Genomic DNA, 27,141 nt, shown 5'->3' with positions numbered 1-27,141 from the left:
AAATGTTCTATAACTGATTGTGGTGTGGATATTAACCCTACAAATATATGAAAAGCTACTGACCGCACATTGTGCATGGGTGAATTTGTATGGCACATAAAACTCTATCATAGTAAATTCATTCAAATACAAATATTACCACATGGCATCTGGCTACTCCTTGGTATATAAGAAGGAACAGGGACACCCTATGTGCTTACTTCCAAATGAAGTCTGTTGAAATCACTTTTTTCTTTCAAAGACTGATCATTTCGGGGAATCAGTCAGTTAAGACAGTTAAATCAGCCAAGATCACCAACTTATAAGGTGCTTCCTAACTTGTTGACTCTCTAGACTTACTGTTTACTGCTTTTCTCCTTTAGCTAGCCCGAGAACATATATCAGAGCTTATCATGAGCTTCCATATTGGAGACACAGTCGAAGAAATCTGAAATCTCAGATTAGTCAAGTCTGCAGCTTGTCTGAGGAAGTAGAAAGGGGATATTAGTGAGGGAAGGAGGAAAACAGATAGCTGAAATAAACAACAAAATCTCATTTTTCTGAAATTAAATGGGAAAGTCAATTGTTCACTCTTTTACTTAAAAAAAAAATTGCCTTCCAAAGAATTAAATGTATGTGGAATTTATTCAGAAGGTTGGGAACAAACAGTTTTTGTAATTCACAATTTACTGTCTAAAACTCAGATACTGTTTTTTAATTATTAGCTTTGCTTAACCTAACTATTAAGAACAGAGACAGTAGACTAAGGAATGTAAATAACTTTCACAAATCACCAAGAATAAAAATATTAGCTGTGGCAGATGACTTTTAGATTCTATTTATTTACAAAGAAAGACTTCTGTCATATATACTATTCATTTTCCTCTTTCCACTAGATGTTCTACACAACAATTCTGTTCTGAGATGTTAAATGGTTAAGGGAAATCCATTTAAATATTCCTTTTTTAAAAAAATCACGAGAATTTTATGAACTTCCTTAATCAAAGATTTAAACAACCTCATCCTCATTTTCAATTTATTTTTGAAGCATTAATGCAGCTTTCAACTTAAAAAGGTTTTCACTTTCATTTATTTATACACAAGACAAAACCCCTAACAAAATACAGATTATAAGTGGCCCTTGTGAATCAGGAAGACACATGTTCAGCAAGAGAGAACACTGAGAATTTAAATTACTCTCCTGAGATATGCATCATATTTCTTCAGAAACCAAGCAGTTTGGATAACTGATTTATCCAAATCAATTAAGAAAATTAAAAAGAAAAAGCACATTCAAAGGGGAGTATCTTATCAGTATTTAAAAAAGAAATACTGTAGCTGAAAGAATCCAAGTTTTAGTTTCGCAAATCCTGACAAGTATTTAGAATCAGTACAAAAAGACAGACACAATTTAACTTTTCTATATGTAAGAGGCATAAAAAGAAAGAAAAGGAGCTCAAATGCCCTGTTATCACTATTTTGTAAATCAAGATGGGGAAAAATGCCAGAGTAGAAGTATCATCTTTCCTTACCATCTTTCTTACTAAATTCTTTCTAGGCAAGTGATTTTTCCAGGGGGTGAACAGAACACAACTGAATTCTTCACCGAACTCAGTACGAAAATTCTCTGCTGAAAAAAAAATGTTCGACTATCTTTACAAATCACTAATGTGTGACTAACAGTCTAATTTTATCAGCGATCACTCCTTTAATCTTGTCTGAAATGAAATTTTATAACAAACGGTGGGATTTAAAAAAATCACTCATACAATGTGACAATTTACCACTATCAAAAAACAGGACTTAACACTACACTAGGACTTTTGTTTAAAAAAGAAAACAAAATACATTCTTTCATTTAAAAGTCTGAATTTTACTTACTCCAGAAGAAGGTTTAGAATTAGGCATTTCTCATCACTGAGAAACACAGTTGTAGAGTGCTTTGTAAAATTACACACATGCAATTATCTCATTAATTTTGACAATAATTAATTCACTCTCCCTCAGGCTCAATTCATAAGAATGGAATAATGCTAATACAAAATTAAATTAAAACATGCAGGGATGTCTGTTCAGTAAAAGCAGAGTCTATTTCTTTAACTCTCTGTGGTTATTTTCACAAAAAAAAACCTCTACATTTGTACTCATGTCAAAGGTTGAAAGGAATATGCAGGCTCATGTGGCCTCATTAATCAACTTTTGTTTACAAGGGAAGCTTAATGAAGACTGTACAGTTACACAGCTAAGCGTCCTTCCGGCCACATTTGCCTTCACATTCAAAATAGTGTTGATCCATGGCCAATGTTTATCAAACACGGCACACGACAGGTCCTCCTTAAGTGGTCACTTTTCTTGTAAAAGGTAACACTGAGATACGTCCTCCATAAATGTTCATTTTTCTTGTCAAAGGTAATGACTGATTAAGGTATCTTTTAAGAAGAGACTCTTTCAAGAAGACAGGCAAAGAAAATCGAGAGACACAATGCCAAAAACCAGGTCTAAATTACTAGAGGCTAACACCAACAAAGAATCCTGAAAAACTTTTTCTACTTTTATCTCAAAAGAAAAAGCAGTGAAGTTTTCATAATATATATTTCATTTGTGGTTTTAATATTTATAACTGATGCATAGAATTTATGAACAAAGATGTGGACTATGGAATTTATTTAGATTTGATTTACTTGTACCATCTTTATTAGATAAATTAATTTTTTATTGTCACATATCCAAGATGATCTTCTGCACATGAATTTTTACTATGGAATAGTTTAAAAATTTAAATGCTAGATGCATCAAAGTTTTTACTACTGAGCTATCAGGGTTCCTTTTATGTATTTATAAAACTTATTTTTCAAGCTGATGTCAAACAAGCCATATGTGATTGAATCAAGGATCTGAAGTAACCTTTTCTATTCTCTTCTTTCTAGGTTAAAAGGTGTTCTGTGTTTAATAATGAAATTTACTCATTCATTTATTTTGCCAACTTTTTAATCTAAATTTATTTTGGGGAAAAGCCAGTTCAGATTTGCATTATTTGAAGGGAAAATGCCAAATGCTCATCTTTCAAGATTATATTTTTTACCTTCCTTTTGCATAAGCAGATAAATTCTCAGTGTCACTGCTGCTGAGTTACCCTGCTATTTTTATTTTCTACTGACAGAATATTCAAAGCTGACAAATGTTGTAGAACAGACATAGTTATTAAAAGCTTCAATTTACAGCAAATAGTGACAGTTTGCTGTTGTGCTCATAAAGCAAAATCGAGAGGTATAAATACACAGGGAAAGGTGGAACAAATACTTTAAAAACTGTTCTAATAAGTAAAGCTCATTTCAAACATTACACCAAAGGTATTGGTTTAGGTACTGATTCAAAGAATAAAAACAGAATGATGGCTGACAACTCTTAATAGTACCACAAAAGCTTCACTTAGGAACATTTTTTTTTATCTATGGAAGGCTTTGAAAAATAATAAGTAACTGACTTGAAATACAAGACAGATAGTTTTGAACTAATCAATAAATATGTGTTTGCCAAGAGGAAAACAAACAAAGCATGTAAGCAAAATATTTTTTTTTCACTTCAGAGAAATGGCTGGCTTGCTGTTGAGCTGAATTTCCTAAAATTCATAATAGCTTAAATTTATACTAAATTTTGAGGGAGGAGGGAAAGCATTTATGTATACCAAACTATGTAGACTCTGGGTGGTGGCACTGACAGACAATGTAAGAGAAATTTCAGAGACAACATTAGAACACTTTGTAAATGGAATCCTAAGGACGGTTAGGGATCTTTGGCCCAGGGCACTAACACTGTCAGTACCAGTTGGACATGGGAAGTAAGACAATGGAAAAAACAAAGCAACAAACAATAGGAAAATTCATGTAGCAAAAGAACGAAAACCACTTTCTATTCAAAAATCTTTCCATCACTACAAGTACAGAAAGTCTGTTCTGAAGCTATGGAAGGGGTAGGAAGAGAATAGAGGAGAGTCACCAGGCCCAAAGGCGGGAAAGCCACGTAAGACTCTAGAGAAGGGAACCACCGCCAAACAGGCAAACTTTCTGCAATAACAGGAATATTCTGTATCTTAACTAGAGTGCTGTTTATTCATAAACTGATGTATTATGTGCAAAAATTAAATAGTACGTGTGTGTGTGTGTGTGTGTGTGTGTGTGTGTGTGTGTGCTTATGTGTGTTTGGCAGTAGTGGAGTAGGAACTCAGGGTCATGCACTTGCTAGGCAAGAGATTTACTACTGAATCCATGCCCCTTGCTCTTTCTGCTTTTAGTTATTTTTCAGAGAGGGTCCTGCTTTTTTAACCCAGCCAGTCTGGGACTGTGATCCTCCTACCTCCACTGCCTGAGTAACTGGGATTATAGACATGTGCCACAGTACCTCTTAATTAATTTTGTATAAATCTTTCTCAACCTTATTCATATCTTTGCAGAAAGATATAAATGACAGCTAAAAGTGTTGAGGGAAAAAAATAAGAGCAGAGCAGAAAGATAACTTTGAATCACGATTGGGAAAAAAGTATCCTTCCAAAGGCTCATGCAGGGGCAAGTGAAGTAAGGAATGGAGCACTCGCATATTTGTTTGACTATGTTACCTACTTTTACTAAATAAGTGTTTGAGTTAGACTATATTAACACTTCCCCGTTTTAAAGTTGATAAAATATACGGAATAGTTATGCCTAAGGATATGCAATTAGGAAAGAACTAGGACACAAATAGATTTCTAGGACTCCTACTCATAACCCTTCTCAGAAAACAATACTCCACGTGCATTGTGTGAGTACAGCATAAAAATAAAAAAACATTGTAAGCTCTTTGTGATAGTAACACAGCTTTCCCTCCTCGCCCCCACACGGGATGAACGAGAATAAATATGCAGAATGAGTTTTAACTAAGTGCATGAACTGAAATAATCAGGACCTTTTTTTCTGAAATATTCACTTATTTCTTGGCATAAAAATCTGCTACCACAGTTACATCTTCTATTAGATAAAATAACAATTAAGTCACACGTAATTAGAGAAAAATTATAAAGTGCTGGAAAGGATGAGGAGAAAAAACTACAGAAAACTGCTATTAATATTTGATGAACAGTCTTCAAAGCTTTTTTCTATATAAATTTACATTCAGGAATAGTTATGTAATCAGCTTTTAAAATGTATGGTATGTTATGAAAATTCCCAAAGTCATTAAACTGTCTAGTGACAAACATAGCTTTAACTGGATGAGTTAGCATTCGATCATATCATTCCATCATTATTTATTTACTTGACTGTGTACTGCTGGGCATTCTGCTTCCAATTGTTGCAATTATAAATGAGATTAAGTTTTTATTGGCTTGCTTGTTAAGAGGATTACATCATGTATAAGATAAAGTGAACATTAGCTAAAGAATTCCATTTTATTTTAAGGTGTCAGCCGGTGGCTGTACAGTAAAACTGTACAAAAGTCAAAGTATTTAAACAAGTGACTTTTAGGTCATTTCAGATTCCTCTTACTCATGCATTCTTGACCAAACGGGTGTACAGAAGCATATATACAGTCATAAATTTGAATTAAGAGAGGTAAAACTGTGAAGACATATCTATCTAACAAAATTGGCTTATAATATACTTCCATAAACACATTATGCAATGCAAAAAAAGTGGTTTTAACAAAAGTCAGAAATTTTACCTAGGGATTAAAAGAACATGTTTAGAAATTGGTTGCTTAATTATAAATGTTCTTGTACTGTTTAATCGACAAAATTAGTAATAAGCAGAAACAAAATGAGATAGAGAGCTTGGTAGCTGACAATAATGTTTTATAGTGCCATACAACTGGAAGAACCATACACCCAAAGTTTCAAGGAAAAACACCATTCTCTTTAAATCTTGGAAATATGCTAATACAAAAGAGCTTTACATGCTCAGAAAACCAGCCCTTTATTCCACAGAGATTTTTCTGTCGGTGTAATAAGATGAAAACAAACTATGAATGACAAGTGCACACACTTAGCTGATGGCGAACACAAGAGTCCTACTGTAACCACATTAATCTCTCAGAGAGGTTACACGACTTCCAGGCAGAAATATCGATTCACACCTAGTCTACTGCCACAAGTCTGACAAGTATTCAAAGCCAAGCTGGGAAATTTCAGCCCAAAATGCTAACTTCTAGTACTTGCTTTAGCTTTCTTGGCTAATTAGGGAACTTACATGAACATCTAATTTAGTTCAAGCATTAAAAACTTTAAATGAACAGACTGGTAGATAATAATTGGTAGGAGGTATATATAAATATATTGTTATTAATTGTATATATAAATATATTCTATCAATTATATAAATCTATATATGTATAAATAAATCAATATATATATATCTAAATATAAAGATAGATAGATCTCACTAGATGGCTAGAAGTTATTTGGAAACTAAGAGTTTAAAGAATCAGGCAGGATTGTCAGTATAGACAATGTCCAGGCTTGATTTTTAGGATTTTTTTTTCCACCTTCATTCTTTTTTTGGGGGGCGTGGCACAGGGGTTTGAACTCAGGGCCTCACGCTTGCTAGGCAGGTGTTCTACCACTTAAGTCACTCCACCAGCCCTTCCTTTCATTTTTTAATATTATTATAACGTTTTTATTAGATCCAATATAAAGTACGTTAGATCTACATTAGATCTTACTCTTCTAGACTTGTGTGTTTGTTTGTGTAAACTGAGAGTCTGTAATATTCTTTTTTGCTCTTCTCCCAATCTTTGCAGGAAGATGGGATGCCCGGGGCATCCCTCTGGACAGCTCTGCTGTCTATGATCATCAAGTCTGATCCTTCCCCACTAGTCCATGACAAGGCACATTTGATCTTCTTGGAGATTCTTGACATGATTTCTCTTCTCTCAAACACAAGGTATTTTAGTAACGTGTGCCTTTTCCTTTATTCTAGTCATTGTTTGTTTTTTTCTGAGTTTTGGGAAAGTGTCCCCTAAAGGCCTGGTGCTATAGGGAAATAGTGACTTTAAGAGATGGGGACTAGCAGGAGCAACTTGGGTCATCGGGGTGTGCCCTTATAGGGGAGAGTAGGCCCCTTGCCCTTTCCTCTTCCTCCTTTTTGCTCCCTGGTCATAAGATGAGCAGTTTTACTCCACCGCGGGGAGTGGATTAAAGCCTAGGAGAACTGGACAGTTAGTTGCTTTTCCCTGTAGACCAGATAGGCACAGCCATGGCATCAAACAGAAAAAAACAGAACAGCTGCACCTTCTTGATGGAGTAATACTGTTTCCATTTTGTGAATCGGCCAAAGTGGCAGCCCCGCCCGTCACAGAAATTCCTGCGCTCTAAGACAGCCCCACCCCTACCAGAGACTCCCGCGCACGCGCAAACTTCCTTCACCTCCCCCTTCTATAAAAGCCACGCCTGGCCCAGATCTGGCCAGCCTGGCAGCTCAAGCCTGCCACTGAACTTTGCTCTTGCATGTTAGACTTTTCTCGTGAGCTTTCTTTGCGAGTCGCATTTTTCCCAACACTCCTAAGTTTGCATTCAGAGAAGCAGGAACAGTTTTCTCCAGTTATGATGTCACGCCCTCCCTGAAAGCCTATGCTCCACCCTGGTTGCTGCTGTTTATAAAAGGCCCACTGGAGGAGGGCTGTTGGCTTTTGCTTTTGGGGCTTTACTTTGGGGGGCTTTTTGCCTTTGAATATTGGGAAGAAGCTTTTACTTTGGGCCTTTTGGTGTGGGACGCTTTCGGAAGGGTAAAGAATTATTGAAGGGAAAAAATTTCTGAAGGGAAAAGAATTGTTGAAGGGAAAATGCTAAAGAGGGGTTGATAGAAAGTCTGCACCAGGAACTTTAACATAGGCTTCAGAAAGCAAAGCTGAGAAAGAACTTCATACATAGGCCTTAGGAAAGCTAAAGCCTAAAGAAAAGCCAAAGAGAACACGGGACAGTGCACAGTGCAGGTGTAAGGGCCAAGACTCCAAGAGTTATGCCTATGCAGGTTTTGGTGCAGCTGTTTACAAGTTTGAGCACAGAGGCTCTAAGAGAGCTAAAGAGAGACAGTGCAAGCCTGGGAGCAAAAGACTTTAAGAGAAATTAAGCTAAAGATAAGCTAACATGGGACAGTGCAAGCCTAAGGAAAGAGATTTCAAAGAAGGCTTCAGAAGCAAGGTTTTAAAGAACTGCAAGGATTAAGGCTTTAAAAAGTCTCCACCCAAATGCTCAACACAACTGACCCCAACTTTCTGTCTGTCTATCCTATGTCTTTTCTAAAATCTCCAGTCACCCCCAGTTAAGCCCAGTTAGGTCCAGTAATAACCAAGGAGCGAGAGAGAAAAAACCTCGCTCCAGCAAGGGAGGGAGAACGAGAAACAACACCCCCTTCAACCACATGTGCCAAGATGTGCTACCTCACCACAGGCCCAAATGCAAAAGGGCCAGCTGATCATAAACTGAAATCTCTAACACTGGGAGCCAAAATAAACCTTTTTCTGTTTATAACTTCATTATCTTAGGTGTTTGTTAGGCGTAACAGAAAGCTAACACACTTATGCTTTCATTTTGTGTATCAATTTGTCGATTTGACTTACAATAGATATAAAAATGGGATATATTTTACAGGACTATTACTTAGAGTTCTTTTGTGAAAGATTTAACCTTAGGGGTTGGGATGGAAAAAAAATTGGTGTGATATGGTATGCTGTGGATTTTTCTCTGATGGTAATTCTTTCCTCTTGAAAATATAAAGCAAGTCTATCCTAATATTCAAAGTTCTGCCAGAGAATAATTTTGCTTAGAAATAATTTGGTGCTGGGTAAGAAAAAGAGAATAACATTTTTGTTAAAATTACCTTCTCCTAGGATACCTGAAACTTGAATGTGGTTGATGTGCACATTGTAGAGGAGTGAATATAGTAATCTTAACAGGAAGAGGCCACTATGGGAAGGGGACCAGGAAGCAGTGAAGAGCTCTGGTAGAGATGAACCAGATTTGGGTTGTAATACACATGTGCATGGAAGCAATGCTAGGAATCTCTCTGTATAGCTGTCTTCATCTCAAACTAGCAAAATGCTAGGTCTTTCTTATTATCTCTTAAGTTTTCTCTTCAACAAAATCAGAGAACAAGAGGGCAGAATAGGTTCTGCCTGGAAGCAGGGATGGGGTGACCCAAGCAACGTATACACATGTGAGTAGATGTAAAAATGATAAAATAAAATAAGAAAATGTAAAAAAATTACCACCTTTTGGGTTTAATGTAACCAGAAGAAGTTAGACTGTACTTTTCTGTCAGGGTCATTGAAGAGAATGAGATTAGTAAGAACCATTTTTGTACCTCATACCCTTGTTCACAAATGGTATTATTCCAAATTTTAAATTTTGCCAACCTGGTAGGTATAAACACCTATAATCATGGTTTTATTTTGTAGTATCCTGTTTAGTAATAAAGTTGATCATTTCTCCTGTAGATGAGGTATTCATGTTCTCTTTTGTTAAAATGTTTGCTTATACATTTTTAATAAAATTTTATTTTGACAGTAGTCTCCCTCTTATGTGAGGGACTATATCCCAAAATCCCTAGTGGATGCGTAAAACCTTGTATAGTGCCAAACTCTATATATACTATGATTTTTCCCTATAAATACATACATAGATATGATAAGGTTTAACATATAAATTAGGCACAGTAAGAGATTAATAATGTTAATAATAAATCAGAACAGTAATAAATAATACATCAGAACAGTTTGTCTCTGCTTTGTGAGCAGAGACACTGACCACTGTAGCTCTGGTACAACTTCCAGAGACATTTGAAAGCTGGAAGTGGTCACTTTCTGGTAAAGACAGTATTTGTTTATAGTCTACTAAAAATATTTGGGTTTCCTAAACTCAAGTGTGTTTGAGCATGATCCAAAGTCACTGCACATCCAACATCCATTGGCGGTTTCTTTACATCACCCCATGGGACTTGGGCAGCAGAGGGAACTGGCTTGATGATGAAATTCATGCCATTTATTGTGCTGTAAGAAATAAAGTCCTTTGTGTCTGACCCAGGGGGGTTGTGTCTTAGAACAGTATACATGAAAACTCAAGTCTTTCTGATCAATGTTGATAGCCACTTACTCTTTGCTCAATGCTTTTTCTTTATATATGTCTCTTGCATTTTAATATAACCAGTATTTAGCATCCCATGTCCTAAGGCATAGGTGATATAAATCTGTTTATATTTCTGTTGAGTCATGTGGATTTGGGCTTATGTTATTCCAAGTTTGATACTTTTTGCATTGTTGTTGGTATTTTTTTCATGAAAAAACCTCATATTAGCAGAATCTGTAGGAATTCTGAAGGCACTGAATTGTTAAATCTTTTCCCAGAGATATATGACCAGTTGTCAGAAGGTTCCATCAAGTGGAAACACGTTACTTACATTTTTGGGGTTAGCATTTCCATGACGCTGAAAGTATCACAAATTTATATACCATTCCCATCCAAAATACAAGTTCACGGTTACAAATATTTAGGTAAGAACGTGAGTATGATGACTAGTATTTTTCCTTCATGGAGAACAACAGACATATTTGCTCATGCTCCCTTTTTTGGTAGGATGACTTTCATTAGCTCTTTTCCTGAGGGCATAGCCTCTTTCAAATGTTCTGTCTTTGTGAAGATGGTCCTTCAACTATGTGGTCCTTCAACTCTATCCAGACCCCAAGCCTATTCATTGCCTTCTCCCCACCCCCATAAGATTTAAGAGGTAAGTTTCTCACCTGGTATTTTTTCTGGGGCACATGTTCTAATTATCACAAAGTCTTTTTTCCTCTTGAGGATTTCCCTCACTTTCTTACAAGTTCAGCAGCACATTTATGAAGTCTTTCTCTGATTTACCCTACATCCAGTCTTCCACGGTGAGAAGACTTTGAGAATATCTGGTTCTCAAAAACTATCATTTCTGTTTTTGTTGTTGGATTTGTCCACAACAACAAAAGCCCACAAAATGGACACCTTTCCCTTTCTGCAAGTACCTTTTAGAGATAGTTAAATTAGCTCCCCACACAAATAAACAAGACAGATTTTGGATAATGAAAACTGTCTGTAAATTGCAACTTCTACAACAAAATTTATGCTATCTTGTGACACTTAGACAGCTGGTATAATCCAATACATTGATTAGATTAGCATTCATATTTTCATAAGTTTAAGACAAAGAATCTTCACGCATTTTATCACCCCCTCTATTCCCACACTGTCTGTAGATTGCATGTCTCTTTCAGAAACACTGATAAATTTTTAAAAGGATTTCTGATTAATAGAAATATTAGAAATCCTTGGGAACCAATGTTTATTTGAGACATCATAAATTACTGCTACAAACTTGAAAGAGAAGTTATCTTATGTTTTTGTAAATAGATAATTCAGTATCTTTCTGATTTTGCAAAGAATTTTCACTTTCATAATACAATTACACTGCAGTTTTTTGACTGCCCTTGACATACACATTCTAGCCTACCTCAACCCCTGACACACTCTGGGGTGTTGTAACTTTGGCAAATTTTAGCCACAGCTTTATGTATTTTTGGCGATGTCAAATTCATGTTTTAAAAATCTCAGAGTATAGGAAATAAGAATCAATTAATGAAAATGCTGTTGAAACTATTTTTGTTTAAAACCAAAGAAGCTTCCAAACTTCAGTCAGTTCTCTGATAGTTCATATGCAAATTCACAGACTTATTTTAATTAAAAAAATGTTGGGTTGCTTTCTTTTCCTGCCATTTCAAAATTAAAAGATGCAATAAAGAAATGAAGCACAGGATGACATTAAATACTCTGTGGTTAAAGATAAGATGAAATTTGAGTATAATCCATGACTAAGTAAGAAGTTGGCTGTGTTAATAATAATTTGGGGGTAATTCTCAGCAATCTTTCAAAAAAAAATAACTCTTCTAAGTTTGAAAGGATGAGAGCATGTTTGTTCAGTACAAAAACAGAAAGGAGCCAGAAATAATGATGTGAAGAAAAGCCTATTCATGCCTCAGACTGCTGCTTTCATTTCACGATGCCTGAACACCTTTAAATATCTTCCAACCAGATCTCTATGTGCCATGGTACTCTGGCAGCCATGGTTAGTGGTGTTCTGAAAAAATTTATTCAGGACAGTTCATTCAAAACCTTCCTGTTCTAAACAAGGGTGCTCCGTGTTCATGCATGCTAGGGCATGCTCTGGCTTGTTCTTCCCCCCTTTCATGCCCTCAGAGGTAGAGAGGAGTCTTTCTTTCTCCTGGAAAGATGAAGGGACTGGAAATAAAGATGAATTACTATTTAAGGTTATAATTTGCTTATTTGGATATCTACTTTCCTCAATTGAAAAAGCTGTATCAAGACTCTTTGAACATTTCCTCCTAATGCTTTCGATAATGGGTTAAAAATATTCTTCAATTAAACCTCAAAACCACACTGTGGAATAAGCCCAGGACTATTATCTCTCCATTGTACAGTGCAGGAGGCTCTGCAGGATGGGAGGCTATGCCGGCAGCCAGAAAGATCACATGAATAGCCACTAGCTGTGCAGAACAACTACCAGTGTCGTCAGCAGGCAAAGGTCACCACTGGTCTTTCTTAGTTTCCCATGTGGTCACCATGAAAATACAGAAGAAGGACTTCACCCTGCATACCTCACAAATGGGTGTGACGACAATCTTTTCACTTTAACCTCAAATACAAAACTGCAGCTGAGCCAGAAGGGAAAGTCCTAATTCCATGCTGTTAAAGAGATGAAATTGCCTCTGTGTTCAGATTCCCCTTTGGTGACAGGCTGGCCCCAAAGCCAGGTGTAGTTAGTGCCTCTAAGAAAGAGAGTGGCCAGATAGCAGTGGGATCTTCTTTTGGAGGTGACAGGTAAACGGCCACGTTCAGAAGAGCAGTTCAATTACGAGGAAACACAAAAGGAATTAGGGTTAACTATGTCTCCATGAACACTGTTTATGGAACAACACTGACCTTTCCTTTATTGAGAATTTTATAGAATCTGCTAAAATATACAGCTCAGAAGCATCAATGCATCTCCTTTAACACATGACTGTTTTATAAGGAAAAGAGGCTTCATTTTCATTTTAGAACTTTATAAGGTCTCCCGAGAAATTCTGGAGACTCTGCTGTGGATATTCCTTTCTCTGTTCTTCCACCAACAGCTACTGCTGCTGTCCCACCAAGGGACTCCGATGGAGCTGATCAAAGGTGCTGATGGTAGTGCAGGCTCTGGGGCAGTTGATCATTTTCTGCATGACTCTTGGGTGTATGGAAAGTTACTTATGAAGGATCGATAATCCCTAGCACACTAAATCAAGAGGCGCACGGAAGTATTACGCAGTGGCCGAGGTGTCCCAATTTCTCAGTTCTTAAAACAGTCAACACATCTGAGGAGTTTCACTCAGTTTTAAGAAAACTGAGCACTAATTTTGAGCCAGGAGCCCTGGTCAGTCCTCCATCTTGGCTGGATAATCCTGCAGAGGGTGTTTTTTACTTTGGGAGTTATATTTTCCACCTGTGCAAAGACAGGACATTAAACCACATTATCTGAGGCTTCTGTGAATGCTGCTATAACTAATATTCTCAGTCATAAATTTATTTACTCTTCTTTATCAGTTTAGAGATAATGTCATTAGCAAGGCAGGTGCTCTACTACTTGAGCCCCTCCACCAGCCCTAACATGTCATTAGAATAAACATCTCTTTTCTTAGCTGGGGGGTGATATTGGGATTTGAATTCGGGGCCTTGTGTTACCACGTGAGCCCTTTTTGCTTTTTACGTTAATTTTCAGGGAGTCTTACATCCCCCCTCGCCCATGGCCGAGGACTAGCCTGGGACAGTAATACTCCTACCTATCCCTCCCATGTGCCCCACCATGCCCAGCTTATTTGTTGTGATGGGGTCTAACGTTTTGCTGGTGCTGGTCTTGAATTGCAACCCTCCAGAGTGGATGGAATTACAGATGTGGGTCACTGCACCTGGCAAACATTTCTTACTGACCATGTGCCTGGAATAGTGCTCAGAGCTTTATTTATTGATGAATTATTTTTTGGTTGATTAAGTGTTTGAAGTCAGGGTCTTGGACTTCTAGGCAGATGCTCTCCCACTTGATCCATGCCTCTAGCCCTTCTTTACCATATATTCTTGCTAAAACCCTCATCTATACTTCCTGTGGCATTCAATGATACCACATTATTATTATTAAACCCTAATATTTATTATACACTTATACTCTGTACCCAAGTCAGTTCTAAGTGCTCTATATGCATTTTCTCACATACATAGTCCTATAAGGGAGACACTATTGTCATTCAATTTTACAGGTGAGAAAATCTGTGCTCAAAAAGTTATATAACAGCAGTAATGAGTGGTGGGCTCAGAATAGGAACTGAAGGCAATTGGACTCCAGGACTCATCATCCCAACCACATGGTCATCTGAATTGACCACAGCAAAAACTTTTTTAACACATGACTCAACAAATCATACCAAAAGCAAAGGCAGTTCTCCACAAAAGCCCACACAAATATCACGAACTTCTATTTTTCTCCACAAAGAATTCACATGTTCAAATTGTTGGGTAAGAGGAATATTTGACACTTTGGTGCTAATCATACTATAGTAACTGTTCATATTAAATAAACATTTTTGTCTAAAATTTGCTCCTTAGAGAAAACTATTATTTTTCCTTAAGGGATAGATGATACTTTCCAATTCTATATGAAATGGAACTGATATATGCATTTAGAAGATGCTGATACTGAAAACATTCCATGGATCATTCTAAAATTTAGACCAATTTCTTGTACCCTGCCATGATAAAATGGACAAGGTAATATACTGAATCAAGGAACAAGAACTCAACAGTCCATCTAGGCAGCTATGCAGTTCTGAATAATTTAATAAAATATGCAAGGCTGGTATTCTGCCACATTAAATAGAAGTCCACTGTGAACCTGGAATATACTTTTAGGCTATATTGTGTCCTTGAAATTAAGTAAGTAACTGTCACTTTCATGAATACTACCATTTTTTTATTTTAGGATGTCTGCATTTTGTCCTGTGTTTTTTTTAAAGTTAATTTTAATTTCTTCACCATTTCATCTGTGACTTTTGCAGATTAATTTTGTAGCTCAATTTTTTTATTCTATAGCAAGGTTCTACAACATATTAGAGTACTCTGTTGCTTCCTTGCCAAATGGATCTCTGTACCAGTTCAACTTCAAGAATATGATTTACAGCAATACATCATATCTGTGTCATTCAAAAACGATACGGGAAGATACAGGATGCATGTAGAAATGGCATCTAAAAGACCAAAGAAAAGGTAAAGAGGCAAGGAGCCATGGCTTGCTGTAATTAAATAAGAACCTGTGTTGATCTGAACATATTTACTTCAGCCTTTCCTGGTGGTCCATGCCTGGGATGCTGGACCACTGCAACAACCACTGGATTCCAAAGAATCGTGTTTGTTTTGATATCAAAGACAAAGTTGACACTCACCACGGATGAAACTTACAGTTAGCTGTCTGTTTAGGTAAGAATCTGAAATCAGCTATGGAAAGTGAAACATTGTATACGGCATGTCTCTAACTATCTTCATTACAGGTAACACAAGACGATAGGGAATAAAAGTTAGGAGCATAAACACTTAGGCTCAGCTTCTGCCTTGTGGTCTTAAGCTAAATTACCTCTAATTTCATTTACTATAATTATACCCCCTCAGTTATTGAGTATTTAGCAAGTGACTGGAACTAGCAAGCACTTTGTGTACATTTTCTCACCTAATTCTCAAAAAATGCAATTAGGAATATAATACAATACAATGAGAACAAATATTACTCTAAAAACATGCTATAATTACCTCCATTTCCCACATGAAAACAATATAGTGAGCCTGCTAGATGTCAAGCACTTAAGAAAAATGGCAACCAAAAGATATGTGATCCGAGCCCTCCTGAAGATTATAGTCTAGTAGAAAAAGCACACCATCAAATAATCATACAAATAAAAACCAACTTACTTTAGTGCTAAAAAAAGGTAAAAGGTTACCTAACAATAGATCACTGGTAGACTAGAATTGAACTTGGTGTCTGCAGTGAGGATGGTCGGGTTTGAATTCTGGCTCTCCCACATATTAACTGTACTCCAGACAAATTACTTATTTTCCCCTGTATTTCAGTTTTTCCTGTAAAATGGAGATAAACAGTAGTTATCATGATTAAATAGTAAGTGTTCAATAAATACCTGTTGTGTGGATGTTTCCTGTTTCTACAACTATTTGACCTTGATAAGGGGTGGGACAGTGATTAGGCTAAGTTCCTCAGATAAAGTGGAAAGTGACCAAAATGTGTCAGTGGGAATTAACCAAGCCCTGGGGAAGGAATGAGTTTTGGATAGGACATATGTTTCACTGTCCTTGAAAAGGTCCTGTGAATAAAACACGATATTAACTAACTAGGTCTCCTTATATCCATCCAAATTTATCATCTGAAAAATGAGGGAAATTAGATTACTTCTATTATTTCATGATCTTTCTAATTCTATAAAAGCTGAAAATAAAACATTTGAAATAGACTTTAATTAAGTATGCTTATCCCCCACCTCATGTTTTTACCACTTTTTCTGGTTCTAAATTCAGTTAAAAATCATTCTTAGATACGTTTTAAGAATATTCACATTTTATCTCCTTCTATCCCCCTTAATGTGAAATCCCTCATCACTACATTTTCTATATCTGTAAGTTATCCCACCCCAGTGACCTCATTCTGTATCTCTGCTAGTTGTTTAGACTTCTACTGTGATGTCATTCCGCTGTTTCACGGGTATCACCATAGACACGCATCTAAAGGAAGAGTATTTGGAAATTTCTACTACTTAAGTATTTATACAAACTTTAGAACTGTCCAGAGCTGGTGCTATCAGAACTCATTCTCAAAATACCAAAGGATCAGGGCTATGCAGAGTGTGGCCTACCACCCTGCAACCCTCAACATGTTACAGAGAGAGATGGATTCAGGACACTAAAATAAGATATTCTTGGAATGCAGCTACTCAGACTGTGGAGCTGTGATTCAAACCTAGGCCAGCCTCACTCAAACGGTCCATGTGATTTCTCTTGTAGTATCTTCTTGAAATCAACATCACATTTAGTATTTTCCCCAAACATATACTACTTTTTAACCATTTTCATGAAATTCTATTTTGCATTTTCCATCATCTTTCACTGTTTGGCTACTTTAACTACCTTAAAAAGAGGCAATGTCTTCTTTCTAAGTCATAAAAAAAATAAAGACTCCCTCTGCCTGTCATCATCATGGACACTTCTTCATCTCCTTTTCCTCATTCTTACACTTCATTACACATCATACACATCATTTTGGTTTTGTCAGACCAAAACAAAAGTACTGGTGTTTAATAGCATCCAGTGCTAGTTCACGGAGTAACTGACAAGGTCTCTAGAACATGGAGTCTATCGCAAATGGTGTCCTGGTTCATTTTTTAAATAATAAAAGAAAGATTTAGAGAAAGCAATTACTACTCAGGCCTACATAGTACAAATCAATTCAATAAATTCTTTTCTAAAGCTGACCAAGTGAATTTTGCTTCCTACTGCTTACACCACAGATCAACTAAGAAGGTAAATTTTAGTATATTTTAAGTTATGGAAGCAAGCACAGGGGCTCACAGATTTGAATTGGTGCCTAAAGGGAGAAGAAATAATATTCACCCATCTTCACTGTGCTTGCTATGTAATTACACATACTAAGGCTGCCATTTTACTTCATGGCAAGATCCAAAATATTTGCAACCTCAAAACATGTAGCAATATACACAAGTGGACATGAATTGGTAAACTGAAATCCTAGCTATTCAAAGTATGAATCCTGGAAACAAGAACTGCAGTATCTTGAGCTCTACCACAAGGCATGGATGTTGGGCAGGTGACTAGTCAAAACCAAGTCTTCAGAGGACAAAGCCACAAAAGGACAATGAACCTTACTCCAGTTTATATTGCCTTCCTGAAATGTAGGCCCACAGAACCAAATCCATATTAGATATCTCCCCACTTAAGGGTATCCAGAAACCTAAAATTCAGTATATATTAGACCAAATTAATCTCTTATGCCTCCCCAACTCTTCCCTTTCTTCCTGTGCTCCAAGTCAGCACCATGGATAGCACCTCATTCTTGGCCTGAAATGAAAGAAACTTTTATGGTGGAAAAGTAAAATAAAGAACATGGGATCTGAGCAGTGTTTATGTTTTTAAAACTCCAGTAGTGTGATATGGATTTTATAGACACTATCTATTACACTTAATTGTTAAAACAATTCTATAATCCAGACTGTATTCATTATTCATCTGTTCATTATATTTGAAATATTTTAAGCTTCTTTTGGGGGGAAAATTTTACCAAAAAATGAAACTGGAGATAACTTAAGCCCCCCTGTAACTGTCACTCAGTTCCAGAAACTACTCAGGGCCAGCCTTATTTCATTCATTTTTATGTCTACAAGTCCACGTTAGGTACACAATCACAAACTATTACCACATAGAACATGATTCCTTCACATCATCAAATAGCCAGCATTCTAGTTTCCTGGTTATCCTAAAAAGTTTTTTTTCTTTTTTTAACATTTGTTTTTCTTGAACAGATTTCCTCCCTTCTTCCTTGCCTCCCTCCTGTCCTCCCTCTCCTTCTGCAGCCCAGGCTAGCTTGCAGCTCACAACCCTCCTACCTTGGCCTCCCAAGAAGTAGGATTATGGGCATGTGCCAGTTTTAAATGAGGATTTTCTAATAACATATTTGAAATGTTTTAATACAGAGTTATTATTCTTACTGATAGCTAAACTGTTCGAATTTTTGGCCAGTGGCAGCCCCTTCAACTGGAACCTCAAGTTGTTTTGACACAATCTCTGACAGCTTCCTTGCTTTCCTGATTGACAGGGGGTTTCAGGCTTGGCTGTACATTCTCCTGACAGACCCTGCAATTAGCCAAATCTACAAAGATCCCACAGTTTTTTGGTGGAAGTTACATTTAAAGATAAACTAAGAGCTACTGTTGCACACTGCTATTAGGGTGGTCATTTTTTCTAGGCCTCTTTGGTAGAAGAGACAAAAGGTCTTTTAAAAAAATGAAATATGTTATGAACTCTTCCCATATTTTCAATTCAAAAATTTAGAATTATAGGATGTTAAGTAACTTCTCTCACTTTAAAATTTGTATATTTTTTCTCTTTTCCTGAAAATCTTGGTCCCTAATATAATTAATATAAATCACTTAATAAGAGCATCATTATTAATAATTTCAGGAAAAAGACTTGAAAAAAAGACAAGCTAAAGCTCCTTCTGTACAAAATCGCTCCTTCTTCTAATCAGTATCTTGACTTTTGTATTACATGAAAACAACAAATTTAATCAGAAGAGATTAAAGCATAATCCATAGGACAAACAATTAGAGAACTTTAAGGCAAAGTAACAAAATATCTAAAATGTAACTCAGGGAGTAAGTAGAATTAAAGCAATGTACAGAGCATATTAACTGTAAATGGGCAAATATTCTAATTAAAGGGCAGAGATTGTCAGATGAGATGAAAAAGCAGAAACAAACAATATCCTGCCTACAAGAGAGCCCCTTAAAATATAAAGACATAAATCCTTTAAAAACAAATAAACAGAAAATTATACCCCATGCTAATACTAATCCAAAAAAAGCAGGGTGGTAATATCAATAGTCAACTAAGTATATTTCCAACCAAAGAATAATACTAGGGGAAAATTCATTTCCTCATGAAAAACTGGAGAATTCATCAACATGACAGCATAAACATTTATGGATTCAATGACACAGCTATAAAACAAATCAAGCAAAAAGTAACACAATGTTAAAGAAAAAAAGAAAAAATCTACATTAAATCTGGGATTTAAATATCCCTCTCAATAACTGATAGAACAAGTAGGCAGAAAATCAAGATATGCAATTAAATGACACAATCAACCAGATTATTCAAATGTTGCAGAATCAACTGGATATCCATATGCAAAAATATGAACTTTGACCCACAACTCAAACAATAATCAGAGAGTAAGTCAAACATGCATCAGACTGAAATGCAAAACCTACAATTATAAATATTGTGGAGTAAAACACAGGACAGAATTTTGTAACCTGAAATAGGCAAAGAATATTTAGATGTAACAACAAAAGCACAATCAATAAAGAATAAATTGATGAACTGGACTTCAACCAAAAATTTAAAAAGTTTTGTTCTCCTAAAGACAGTACCAGAAGAATGAAAAGAAAAACCACAAGCAGAAAGAAAACCTTTGCAAAGCATATATATTGTACATTCATGTTGCTGTAACAAAGCAACATGAATGTACAATATATATGATCTTGGCTACAATATATATGATCTTGAGGCTAGAAGTCCAAGATCAAGGCCCCACCAAAACTGATGCCTGGAAGGGGTCCTCATAGACGACAACTTCTCATGTCCTCACGTGGTAGAAGGCAAACAAGCTTCCCCTGGCCTCCTTTCTAAGAGTACTAGTTCCCCTCATCAGGGTTCTGCCTTTAAAACTTACATACCTCTCAAAAGACCTCACTTCTTACTACTATCATTTTGGGGGCTAGGACTCCAACATATGAATTTGGGGTAGGCACAAACATTCAGAACATAGCAGCATCTATCTGATAAAAGATGTATCTATAATACAGAAAGAATCTCAACACTCAGAATAAGAAAATATAACAAAAAAATTAAAGAAGATATAAGGATGACAAAGGCTCAAGACCACTATTCATCAGATGAATGTGAATTTAAATCATACAGAAATACTGCCTGAATCTATTAGAATGAATGGAAATTACAGACTTACCATACCAAGTGTTGATGAAGTGTGGAGGAACTGAAACCTTCAGACACTACTGGTTGGTGTATATGGTACCCCCACTTTGAAAAGCAATCTAACAGTTACTTAAAATAAGTCTATATCTACCATACTATTCACCCATTCAATTCCTAGGAATTTATGCAAGAGAAACAATAGCACATATTCAACCAGACACTTCCACACAAAAATTCATAGCAGCTTTCTTTGAAATAACTTTCTTTTGTATAAACCAAATGTCCAGAAACAGACAAATGGCTAAACAAATTATGGTGTATATCCATTCAAAGGATCGCTGATCAACAATGAAAAGAAATGAGCCTGGTATGGTGGTATATGTCTGTAACCCCAGCTACTTAGTAGCAGAGACAGGAGGACTGCAGTTTGAGGTCAGCCTAGGCCAAAATTAAGATCTTATCTGAAAAACAAAAACAAAAACAAAAACAGGCAGGTGGTACATACCTGTCTTAGCTACATGGGGAGCAGATGTAGGAGGATTGAAGTTTAAGGCAGCCCTAGCAAAATTAGCAAGAGACCGTATTTGAAAAAAACAAATTAAAACCAAATAGAAGTATGGGGATGGCTTAAGTGGTAAAGCACAAAGCCCTGAGTTCAATAACTAGTACTGTGAAAGAAAAAAAAAAGAGAGAGAGGGAAGAAAGAAGGGAAAAAAAGAAAAACAAGACAAGAAACAGAGAGAAAAATGAACTGATGGAGTTTTTGGGTTTTGTTTTTGTTTTGGCAGTACTTGGGATTGATCTCAGGGCCTCACAATGACTACGCAGTGCTCTTCCCCTTGAGCCACTCCACTAGCTCAAGAAATGAACAATTGATACATGGAAGACTATAACAATGAATATTCTCAAAATTCTTAAGATGAATGGAAACCATATTTTTATTAAAAAAACTGTACACATTCTATGTCCATATTATACAACACATTATTAAATATAAAGTAATATATAGTCAGAAAGTAAGTCAGAGATTGCTTGAGGACAGAGGGAAGAACATGACTTCTGCAGTGGAAGAAATAAATTCGGGGGAATGATGAATATGTCATCTGTGAGGATGAAGACTATGATCCAATTAGGGTGACTGTCCCACTATTATATAACTAGCCCAAAACAAATCAAACTGTATAGCTTAAATGCTGGCCAACTGTTCCTCAATTAAGATTTTAAATAAACAAAAATTTTATTGGCTCAACATCACAAAGCTAGCTAAAGTTAAAAGTGGCCTTTTAACCTGGGCAGCTGCCTCCAGAGTCAGTGGTCATACCCACTGGTCCAACTGTGGGGGGAAATCCTGCTTGCCTCCTTGGGGCTCACATATTTCCTAAGGCTGAACCTGCATAATGCTAAGTGGTGAAACCTGCCTCTTCCCAGGTTTACCCCCAGGTGGTATTAAGAAAAGTCACAATCCATGTACATTTCCTTTGAGGGCATTCAGGAGCCATATGACCCCATGGAAACACTTTCCCAGGGGACCCATGACTGCTGGCAAAAGAATCCCCCAAGACCTGGGATGGCTCAGAGGCCAGGAGTAGGGTGAAAGTAGCCATGGTCCTGATCATTTCTGTGTAGCCCTAGTTTTCTTTTGAAAATCAGGCAGCTTTACTGATTTTCCATCTTCTTCTTTTTTTTAATTTTAAGCTTGCTGCTTGCTTGGAAGGCACTCTACCACTTGAGCCATGCCCCCTAGTCCTTATGTTTTTAGTTTGTTTTGCAGATAGTCCAGTACTTTTTTCCCAGGCCCGCCTCAGATCATGATCCTACTAACTCCACTTCCCAAGGAGCTGGGATTAAAGGCATGAGTTGTCACACGTGGCCTCATGCTTATTTTCAAAAGCAGGAATTCTGGCCTAATGTCAACAGAACAGATACTATTTCTTTCTTGCTTTCTTGCTTTTCTTTTCATAGTGCACATAATTAAAACTAATTTACAGTATTTCCACATCTCAGAATACAAAATGCCCATTTCCCCCACCCTAAACATTTCATTAACAATGAAAGTTTAATTAGGAGAATTTTTGTAGTAGTACAGACAATCCAATCTGTGAAAATGAAACATCAGATTTGGAAGCTATGCAGTGCCAGGATTCTTCTATGTGGAGACAAGCCAAATTTTTCTTTAAGCACTTTACTCCTCACCTTTGGTGGATGTTTCTGGGTTCAATAGATCAGGTGCACCCCAGATGACACAGGAGTAGGGAATAAATAATACTAAAATCTGCTGAAGGATCTAGCTCCTTTTCAGTGTGGCTGATCAGCAGACTGCTGGCTCTGTACATGAGTGATGGTTGAGGGATTCTGTATACCCTTCCCCATTTGCATTTTCAAGTTCCAAGTACAGGCTTTAAGTAATTTTTCTGACTTGGCCAAACAAAACACCCACATATTTGAAGGGTGCAGAAGAAGAACTGTCCTCTCCCTCTTTTCCTTCGCTATTGAATTTTTAGCAATTACTACTGCTCCAAGCCTTGCCAATTCATCTTTTATGGGTTTGTTCATATCATTATGATAGAAGATGAAAGTTACACCTCAAGAAGCCAATGTCTAGGTCCTACCACATGGATATCTGTTAGGAGATGGAAGTCTGACTGATTCAAAACCAAAACCAAACAAAAGGGGTGGGATCCAGTCAAAAACCACTTTACGGCTTCTGGTATTTTTTTTTTTCTCATTATTCTTTAAAATTCTATGTGCGGGAGTTTCTTTCAAAGCCTTGCTAAAAAAAGAGCTACTAGATTTGATGGGAAATGGTTGGTGAGGGAAGTCGACTTCCCTTGCCAGTCTTGGAAATATGAGAGAAACATTTATGGTGACGGAGGTAGTGCTAGCGGTATCGTGAAATCCATGCAACACAGACACAAGAATAAAACGGGAACCTCTGAAAATGTGTAACGGATGTGTAATGGAAGGTCTGTAAAAAATTTCCTCTAGTGGAAATGTCTAAACTGTAGGCTGCAGTTTGCATTCGTCAAGTATTTTGAGATCCTAGTAGGTGCCAGACATTGCCTGAGGTTACTGGAGACAGAGCAGGGCACAAAACAAAGTCCATGAGCTTGGGGGAGTCCCCATTCTAAATATAAGGGGATAACAGCATAAGGAACACCAGTGGGTGGTGGGGTGTGTGGTCTAGGTTAGCTTGAGGGACATAGAAAGCCTTGCTTGAGATGGTGAATGAGCAGAAACTTGAATGAAATGAGGAAGCAAGTCAAAGCCACTTAGAAATTAAATGTATGAGGAAGGATGTTTGCGTTAAAAGACAAATGCTAATGCCCAGGAAAATGAAGAGGTAACAGACAAGACTTTAAAAGGCTGTACTGGCATGTTTTCCCTCCATTGCTATTATTGTCCCTTAACTGGAGGGCATTCTATCTATCTAGACACCAGATCACCCAAACCTTTTTATTACTGAGTAACCCACACTTTTGTTTTCTTTAACACAAAACCTGGAAGAAGATTACTATTTCTATTTCTTTTTCTTTTCAGGCAGGTGGTACTCTGGGGAAAGTGACAAGGAGATTTCTTGGACTTAAACATTCAGCAGGCAAATACAGAACACCTGAGTCCAGGGCCAGGAAAAGAAAATGAAGACATATGAAGATGGGATCGCTATTCATGTAAAAACATGGTTTGTTGGTAAAGGGGGGACTGGATTAGTAAGTTCTGATAACTTAACAATGGAAGATGTCATGGAGAACATCAATGTAAATGTGTTCTCTTTTGAATAAAAGGTCATTTTTCTGCTTTGTCATTCAAATGGCTGGCAGACCTCATGTCACCCTATCCTATCCTTGATACTCTTTCGGGAAACACATGCCTAAGGGCTTCAGTGTTTGAACTCTAATGCTATTTTTCACATAAAAGAGTCAGTTTCCAGAGAGAGGAGTCAATTCTTGTTGGGGCAAGAGAGTTAAAGCCTAGGTCTACAACTAATAAGAAAAGAAAGACACAAGGAAGAAATGGTTTTCTCTTGGTTTCTTTTCCTGTAAGCCAATCTGATTTCAGTCAACTGGTACAAGATGAGCTGTGAAAGTCCAGGAGTACATTGTGAAATTCAAAAGAGAGAAATAACATAAAGTATGCTAGAGAAAGGTCAACCCTTCAATTTGAATTAATTGACTGAAGTTCAAGTATAGACACAATTGTGGAGACCACAGTGGATGGACACACTCATAAGTCAGAAGGTGTAGCTGCTCAGAAAATGGATTTGTACCACAATGTAGCATTTATAACAGAACTATGTAAGAGGATGTTAAACCAGAATCACAGAAAAATCACAGGGAGACAGGCTTTCAGGGATTGAGAAGGGCGCAGCAGGAACATATGTCTTCAACCCTAGCATGAGCATGTGTGGGAGGCTGAATGTGATTCAAAAACCAGAAAAGTCCAACAGTCGTGTATCTACCTTTAAACTCCATACAGTGACTTCCTGTGAGGATATGTGTTCAACGTTTTTGTTGCTCTGACCAAATACTTGAGAAAATAAACTTAAAGGAGGAAAAAAAATTATATATATATATATATATATATATATATACATATATATATATATATACGTGTGTATATGTATATATATATATATATGTATGTATATATACGTGTGTATATGTATATATATATATATGTATGTATGTATATGTATGTATGTATGTATGTATTTATTGATGGCCATTGTTTCAGCGATTTTAGCCCATGGGTCACTTGCTCCATTGCTGTGGCCTTCTGGTGAGGCAAAACAACAGGAGGCAAGAGCATGTGGTATAGGAAGCTGCTTACTTCATGGCAGACAGAAAGCAGAGGAAGAAACAAAGAAGGGGGTAAGGGACAAGATATAGCCCCCAAGGACACACGCTCAGTGACCTACTTTACACAGCTGGGCCCTAATTGTGAACATTTTCATTACCTCCCAATATCATCATCACATTATGACTCTACCAACAGACTGATCCATTCATAAAGTAAGAGCCTCATGGTTCAATCACTTCCCAAAAGTCCATCTGCTGGCTACCAATCCTGTAACACATGAGCCTTTTTAGGAGGTTCTACATACCCAGAACATAACAGGATATTAGGATGTCAGCATGAAATCAGCATCTCCTCATTTTCTTCCTAGATATTATCCCAAAGCAAAATAGAGAATGAGATACAGCAATCTTTCAAAAAGAACAGAGTTTGATTTCTGGATCTACCCCTAGACTACTCCATCAGTCATTTTACTTACTCTATGATTCCCAATCAAGAAAGCCAACGTACATATACATTTTTATACCATCTCAGGAGACATGCACTTATAGTAGATAAAACCTGTGAAGAACCCACCAGGACTAGAACATAGCAGGAAGTACATGAATGCCATTCTCTCTTGAGTGTGACTGGGGCCAAGTCTCCCACACATGAATCCATCTGGATGGCAGTCTATGAAGACAAGAGAGGTGGGGGAGAGGGAGGATTGGGAGCAGATGATTTCAGAGCATGCTCTGAATTTTTCTAGCAAAAGTTGCTAAAGGTTCTTCGTATTTCAACCACAGTAAGATCAAAGTCACCTTGGACAATCCATTCAGATGGTGGCTCCAAAGAGCATGTTTCCCCACTTGCAATTATTTCTTTACTAGCCATGCTCCAATACAAAATTTATAAAGAATATTTCTACTTGATGACCTGTATTTTTCTTGTTACCCTGTCTTCTCAATGAAATTTAGAAAAAATAAAGGCAGAAGCTGCCTTCAGAAAACTTAAACTACAGTTCCACGATTTTATGTATTACCAAACAAAGCTTTTATCGACAAAATTTACATTCCTTAGGAATTAGCTAGAATTTACTACCAAAATAAATCTGCTAGTTGCAAGACACATGATATTATAAGATCACCACTCACACAGTTTCCATCAAGAATGCACAAGAACAGATTAAAAATGCTCATAATCTCACACAAACACTCCGAAATACACACATCATGTTAGCTTACAGCCCCCCCCCGACAAAACAAAAAATCCTTGTCTCATGTGGGAATCTGAAATCTAGTCCTACCATCTAGTACTTAAGTCTTTCAAGATGTACCCTTTATTTCAAGTTGTAGTGCCCTTTCTATAAACCCACCCTCTCTTAAGGTAAGATATCACTAAATACAAACCTGACATAGGAATCCCCTTTCTTGCTTTTTCATTATCCTTCTCTTTTATGAGGTCTTTGGGAAAGACTTTCCCCCTTTCATGTTAGATTCAGAAGGAGTAATAGATTACTACAG

General features: G+C 36.9%; 1 protein-coding gene and 1 long non-coding RNA gene across 5 annotated transcripts in view; both read right to left on the bottom strand.

Annotated features, from left to right (window-relative positions):
• LOC141417521 (uncharacterized) overlaps positions 1-25,383 on the bottom strand; it is a 38,414-nt gene extending 13,031 nt beyond the window's left edge. The window contains exon 1 of the long non-coding RNA XR_012442152.1: positions 340-25,383. This is a non-coding gene — a long non-coding RNA (uncharacterized lncRNA). The remainder of the gene's footprint in view (positions 1-339) is intronic.
• Rsu1 (Ras suppressor protein 1) overlaps positions 1-27,141 on the bottom strand; it is a 197,292-nt gene that overhangs the window by 59,155 nt on the left and 110,996 nt on the right. The gene's annotated exons all lie outside the window — the stretch shown is intronic.

Source organism: Castor canadensis, chromosome 15 (genome assembly GCF_047511655.1).
Source record: "Castor canadensis chromosome 15, mCasCan1.hap1v2, whole genome shotgun sequence".
In the NCBI taxonomy this organism is placed as follows: domain Eukaryota; kingdom Metazoa; phylum Chordata; class Mammalia; order Rodentia; family Castoridae; genus Castor; species Castor canadensis.
Note: the sequence above shows the minus strand (reverse complement) of the source record. Positions and strands in the feature narration are given on the sequence as shown.